Raw genomic sequence first — 6,978 nt, 5'->3', positions numbered from 1 at the left:
CATTTTCAGTTATAAATAAATGCCTACCACATGAAAGGTAATGCATTACCAGTAACATGCATTTAGGTACTGGAAAATGACGTGCTAAATGCTGTTAGGAGAGTCAACCAAAATATAAACACACATACCTTCATCTGTTAACAGCACAAAACACAAAGAACAATTGAGGACATAAACGAAGACATGGACAACCTACTAATGAACTCCGCCACCCCACCCCACCATCATGGCCAAAACACCGAAAAACAGAGGTAATGCACACCATTACCAGCGAGACGCCAGCCCTGGCCTGAATTTACCTCTTCGATCAATGCACTGATGACTGCTAACATAATCCAAGACCTAGTTATAGACTTAGCATATGCTTCATGCTTAGAATTTAATTAGACTTCAGTAAATTCAATGACAGAAGCAATCAATGCACAGAGCTAAAATAAATGAAATTGGCATAAATACTGGAAGCCTAGTTGTACAACAGAGCAACAACCAAACCGGTAAAAACAAATAGAGCCTTAAAAAATAGAACTGACTTGTTAAGCTCACTCCTTCAGGGTAAACACTAAGACAACTGTTTAACAGTAACTAGTGTAAAATAAAACAAAATTGTAATTTTGAGAAAAAGTATAATAATCAGTACAAAATAAAACACAACAGCAATTATAGGAAAACGTGTAATAAGCACCAAATGTAAGACGTAAAAGATTGTAAATAAAGCAAACCTAAATTAGAACGTATGCCACAAAGAGCATGCAAGCTTTCATCCGGTTCACCCCTCCCATTCAGGTAGGAAAAAAAATTGCACTGTGTGTTTCACTGGATCACCACAGTGGTGGCTCGTAATGACTACCGCTAGCATCTGCGCTTCTAGATAAAACGCCTCTGCACAACGTCCATGTTGGCACGAGACGTCACTAACTGTTTGCCATCTTATCTATAGTTGGCAGTCCTGTTGGAGTGTATGTTGTGTTGAAAGTGTGTGCCACGTGATCGAGGAGCACGGAATGCGCAGCACACTTCAACCGAGGCCAAGAAGTCTTGGAATGTACGAAGTGTTAGGAAGAAGAAAGTGCTGCTGCTAAGTAGTAGCCATTGGCAAGGTGTAGGCCCTCAGTTACAGGAAACTTCAGGGGCAGTATACCAGCCTTCAAGCCAAATGCACGGCTAAGTCATGTGATAGAGGATCTAGTGTCTTTATGTAAGGTCTTTACAAAAGAGCTCCATGTAGTGATAGTGGGTGGGGCAGGAAACAGTTTGGACAGGGATGGAGCATATGAAATAGATGATGACCTGGACAAGATAGCTTCCCTGACTCATGGCACCAATGTACTTTTTGTTGAGCTGTTCCAGCATCATGAGCGATCACACCTTGATGGTGCAGTGAGGCAAATCAATGTGGGGTTAGCGATGGCTTTGAGGGCAACAAACTTTGCTCATGTTTCTCCAGTGCCCGTCAGGACTATCAACCGATTGGGTTTCACTAGGCATGGCCTACACCTAAACAGGACTGGTAAGGGAAGATTGGTACAGCTGATTCATGAAAGTATACGAGGTGGATCTCGGGCCACACATGATCAAATACATGTTATCATGGGTAGGAAAAGTAAGTCTTTTTTACAATAAATCCAGACAACATGCTCCCCTGCCTAAAGAATATCTACAACAGTTTAAAAAAGAAGTCACAAAGAAAAACAAACCATTGGAAAGAGCAACATGGTGCATTTCACAGACTTAACAACCCCCCATTAAAACATGCAATCAATAAAAATGAAAATACAACTATTAGAAGTTCAGCTCCAAACTTTGAACTGCACAGATATTTTGTGTTACTGAGCACTGGTGTAGAGACACAGAAATCCAACATGCAGTATTATCATTGTATGAAAGGAGTCTTACTGCAGAACTGCTTCAAGGTGTGGAGGATCACGCATTTATATCAGAAAAGGAATACAGTTCAAATCAAGACATGATCTCAATACAGTAAGTGAAGACAAACACTTTCAAATACCAGTTATTGAATTACCAGGTGTTGATATCACCAAGGAATTAATCAGTTTGCGTGTGTATAGATCTCCCAGTGATAGTGTGGACATTCTTTTCAATAAATTAATAGTAGTTCTAGATAAAGTCTACATCTACATCTACATCCATACTCCGCAAGCCACCTGACGGTGTGTGGCGGAGGGTACCTTCAGTACCTCTATCGGTTCTCCCTTCTATTCCAGTCTCGTATTGTTCGTGGAAAGAAGGATTGTCGGTATGCCTCTGTGTGGGCTCTAATCTCTCTGATTTTATCCTCGTGGTCTCTTCGCGAGATATACGTAGGAGGGAGCAATATACTGCTTGACTCTTCGGTGAAGGTATGTTCTCGAAACTTTGACAAAAGCCCGTACCGAGCTACTGAGCGTCTCTCCTGCAGAGTCTTCTACTGGAGTTTATCTATCATCTCCGTAACGCTTTCGCGATTACTAAATGATCCTGTAACGAAGCGCGCTGCTCTCCGTTGGATCTTCTCTATCTCTTCTATCAACCCTATCTGGTACGGATCCCATACTGCTGAGCAGTATTCAAGCAGTGGGCGAACAAGCGTACTGTAACCTACTTCCTTTGTTTTCGGATTGCATTTCCTTAGGATTCTTCCAATGAATCTCAGTCTGGCATCTGCTTTACCGACGATCAACATTTTATGATCATTCCATTTTAAATCACTCCTAATACGTACTCCCAGATAATTTATGGAATTAACTGCTTCCAGTTGCTGACCTGCTATTTTGTAGCTAAATGATAAAGGATCTATCTTTCTGTGTATTCGCAGCACATTACACTTGTCTACATTGAGATTCAATTGCCATTCCCTGCACCATGCGTCAATTCGCTGCAGATCCTCCTGCATTTCAGTACAATTTTCCATTGTTACAACTTCTCGATACACCACAGCATCATCTGCAGAAAGCCTCAGTGAACTTCCGATGTCATCCACCAGGTCATTTATGTATATTGTGAATAGCAACGGTCCTATGACACTCCCCTGCGGAACACCTGAAATCACTCTTACTTCGGAGGACTTCTCTCCATTGAGAATGACATGCTGCGTCCTGTTATCTAGGAACTCCTCAATCCAATCACACAATTGGTCTGATAGTCCATATGCTCTTACTTTGTTCATTAAACGACTGTGGGGAACTGTATCGAACGACTTGCGGAAGTCAAGAAACACGGCATCTACCTGTGAACCCGTGTCTATGGCCCTGTGAGTCTCGTGGACGAATAGCGCGAGCTGGGTTTCACATGACCGTCTTTTTCGAAACCCATGCTGATTCCTACAGAGTAGATTTCTAGTCTCCAGGAAAGTCATTATACTCGAACACAATACGTGTTCCAAAATTATACAACTGATCGACGTTAGAGATATAGGTCTATAGTTCTGCACATCTGTTGGACGCCCCTTCTTGAAAACGGGGATGACCTGTGCCCTTTTCCAATCCTTTGGAACGCTACGCTCTTCTAGAGACCTACGGTATACCGCTGCAAGAAGGGGGGCAAGTTCCTTTGCGTACTCTGTGTAAAATCGAACTGGTATCCCATCAGGTCCGGAGGCCTTTCCTCTTTTGAGCGATTTTAATTGTTTGTCTATCCCCCTGTCGTCTATTTCGATATCTACCATTTTGTCATCTGTGCGACAATCTAGAGAAGGAACTACAGTGCAATCTTCCTCTGTGAAACAACTTTGGAAAAAGACATTTAGTATTTCGGCCTTTAGTCTGTCATCCTCTGTTTCAGTACCATTTTGGTCACAGAGTGTCTGGACATTTTGTTTTGATCCACCTACCGCTTTGACATAAGACCAAAATTTCTTAGGATTTTCTGCCAAGTCAGTACATAGAACTTTACTTTCGAATTCATTGAACGCCTCTCGCATAGCTTTCTTCACACTACATTTCGCTTCGCGTAATTTTCGTTTGTCTGCAAGGCTTTGGCTATGTTTATGTTTGCTGTGAAGTTCCCTTTGCTTCCGCAGCAGTTTTCTAACTCGGTTGTTGAACCACGGTGGCTCTTTTCCATCTCTTACGATCTTGCTTGGCACATACTCGTCTAATGCATATTGTACGATGGTTTTGAACTTTGTCCACTGATCCTCAACACTATCAGTACTTGAGACAAAACTTTTGTGTTGAGCCAACAGGTACTCTGAAATCTGCTTTTTGTCACTTTTTCTAAACAGAAAAATCTTCCTACCCTTTTTAATATTTCTATTTACGGCTGAAATCATCGATTCCGTAACCGCTTTATGATCGCTGATTCCCTGTTCTGCGTTAACTTTTTCAAATAGTTCAGGTCTGTTTGTCACCAGAAGGTCTAATATGTTATCGCCACGAGTCGGTTCTCTGTTTAACTGCTCAAGGTAGTTTTCAGATAAATCACTTAAAAAAATTTCACTGGATTCTTTGTCCCTGCCACCCGTTATGAACGTTTGTGTTTCCCAGTCTATATCCGGCAAATTAAAATCTCCACCCAGAACTATAACATGGTGGGGAAATCTACTCGAAATATTTTCCAAATTATCCTTCAGGTGCTCAGCCACAACAGCTGTTGAGCCAGGGGGCCTATAGAGACATCCAATTACCATGTCTGAGCCTGCTTTAACCGCGACCTTCACCCAAATCATTTCACATTTCGGATCTCCGTCAATTTCCTTCGATACATTGCACTTCTTATCGCTATAAACACGCCTCCTCCTTCACTGTTCAGCCTGTCTCTGCGGTATACATTCCAATCTGAGTTTAGGATTTCATTACTGTTTACGTCTGGTTTCAGCCAACTTTCTGTCCCTAGTACTATATGGGCGTTGTGATCGTTTATTAATGAGAGCAGTTCTGGGACCTTTCTATAGACGCTCCTGCAGTTTACTATTAGCACATTAATATTGTTATTCCCTGTTGCATTTTGCCTACTCCTACCTTGCCGCGTCTCAGGAGGCGTCTTGTCGGGCCTAAGGAGGGGATTCTCTAACCTAAAAAACCCCCATGTGCACTCCACACGTACTCCGCTACCCTTGTAGCCGCTTCCGGCGTGTAGTGCACGCCTGACCTATTCAGGAGGACCCTACATTTCTCCACCTGATAGCGGAGGTCGAGAAATTTGCACCCCAGATCTCCGCAGAATCGTCTGAGCCTCTGGTTTAAGCCTTCCACTCGGCTCCAAACCAGAGGACCGCGATCGGTTCTGGGAACGATACTACAAATAGTTAGCTCTGATTCCACCCCGTGAGCGAGGCTTTCCGCCTTCACCAATTCCGCCAACCGCCTGTACGAACTGAAGATGACCTCTGAACCCAGACGGCATGAGTCATTGGTGCCGACATGAGCAACAATTTGCAGTCGGGTGCACCCAGTGCTCTCTATCGCCGCCGGTAGGGCCTCCTCCACATCTCTGATGAGACCCCCCGGCAAGCAGACAGAGTGAACACTGGCTTTCTTCCCCGACCTTCCCGCTATTTCCCTAAGGGGCTCCATCACCCGCCTAACGTTGGAGCTCCCAATAACTAATAAACCCCTCCCCCGTGTGCCTGCTCGGACCTTGCTGAAGGAGCAGCCACATGTCCACTCACAGGCAGAGCGGGCGATGACACACGGCCAGCCTCCACATTGACCCTCCGCCTCGTGCGCCGCGAACGCCGCTGAACCCGCCACTCCCCTTGGGGAGAGGGTGGCCCAACCGCGCCCGGTACCCGCGAAGATGTCTCGACAGCAGGGACAGTGGGTGAAGCATGTAACACCTGGGGTGTACCTTGCGACGCACCAGACTCCCCACTGCCGCTACACTCCGAGGCAGCAGCCTGAAGACGGCTGACCGCGGCCATCAACACGCTCAGCTGTTCGCGAACAGTGGCCAGCTCCTCCTGCGTCCGTACACAGCAGTCACACATCCTATCCGTCCTAAGGAATCAATTTACTGAAGAGAGTTAATCAACCTTTAACTAGACTGCTAATTCACTAAAGGCGGCTGCTTATTCACTAAACTGTGGTTGCTAGCCACTTCTTGTAGAAAACAATGAAAATAGCACTACCTGTCTCTGGACTGTATTGAAAACAAACACTAGCACTACTGGCACTATGGTTGACTACAGGGACTCTGACTGTATTCAAAACAAACAGGAAATCTATGGAACACTATTACTAGCACTCGAAAATGAAAGATTCCTAAAAGCAAATTCACACGGAAGAAGAAGTGACAAGTAAGAAAAATACAGTTAATACTTAAATTAAGGTAGCTCGCTGCACAGCAGACGTGAAGCAGGCGGCAGTTACGACGACACTCTGTGTGGGGGCATTCACATCAACACTAATGTCATAAATGAATCCAGCAGCACCCTCATAAATATCCTTCAAAGTTTTGGCATGTCCCTTTTGGTCAATAGTGCAACAAGGGTTACCACAATGACTGCATCAGTAGTTGACCATATGGCCACAAATATGGCCAGGCAAAAATGTGATGTAGCTGTAAATGATCTTGGACTATAAAACCATCTCTTTCAAATAACAAGAGTAAAATCAGGCATTGAATCATTCCCTAAACTGTGAGCCTACAAACGACACCTATCAGAAACCACAATATAAGATTTGTCAAAAGAACTAGCAAAACAAAGCTGGGGTGAATTGTAGAATGAAACCAATGTGAATATGAAATTTTCTAAATTCTCCACATTATTTAAATTGAACTTTGTAAAGGCATTTCCAAAAGCATGCATGTCTGCATCAACATCTCACAAAAACAGATGGATAACAGCATGTATTAAGAAGTCCTCCCAAACACTTAAGTAATTCAGTTCCATGAGTAAGGGTCACAATGATCCGGAATTCTTAAATCTGTATCATAGATACGAAAAGATCTATAAGAAGGTGCTAATTGCTGCAAAAAAGTCACTTAATGACAAAATAAAATATAATGCAAGGAATAAATCGAAGTAGTCCGGGATGTTAT

The sequence above is a fragment of the Schistocerca cancellata genome, chromosome 4, assembly GCF_023864275.1.
Source record: "Schistocerca cancellata isolate TAMUIC-IGC-003103 chromosome 4, iqSchCanc2.1, whole genome shotgun sequence".
Taxonomy (NCBI): Eukaryota; Metazoa; Arthropoda; class Insecta; order Orthoptera; family Acrididae; genus Schistocerca; species Schistocerca cancellata.
This window is presented reverse-complemented; position numbering follows the sequence as displayed.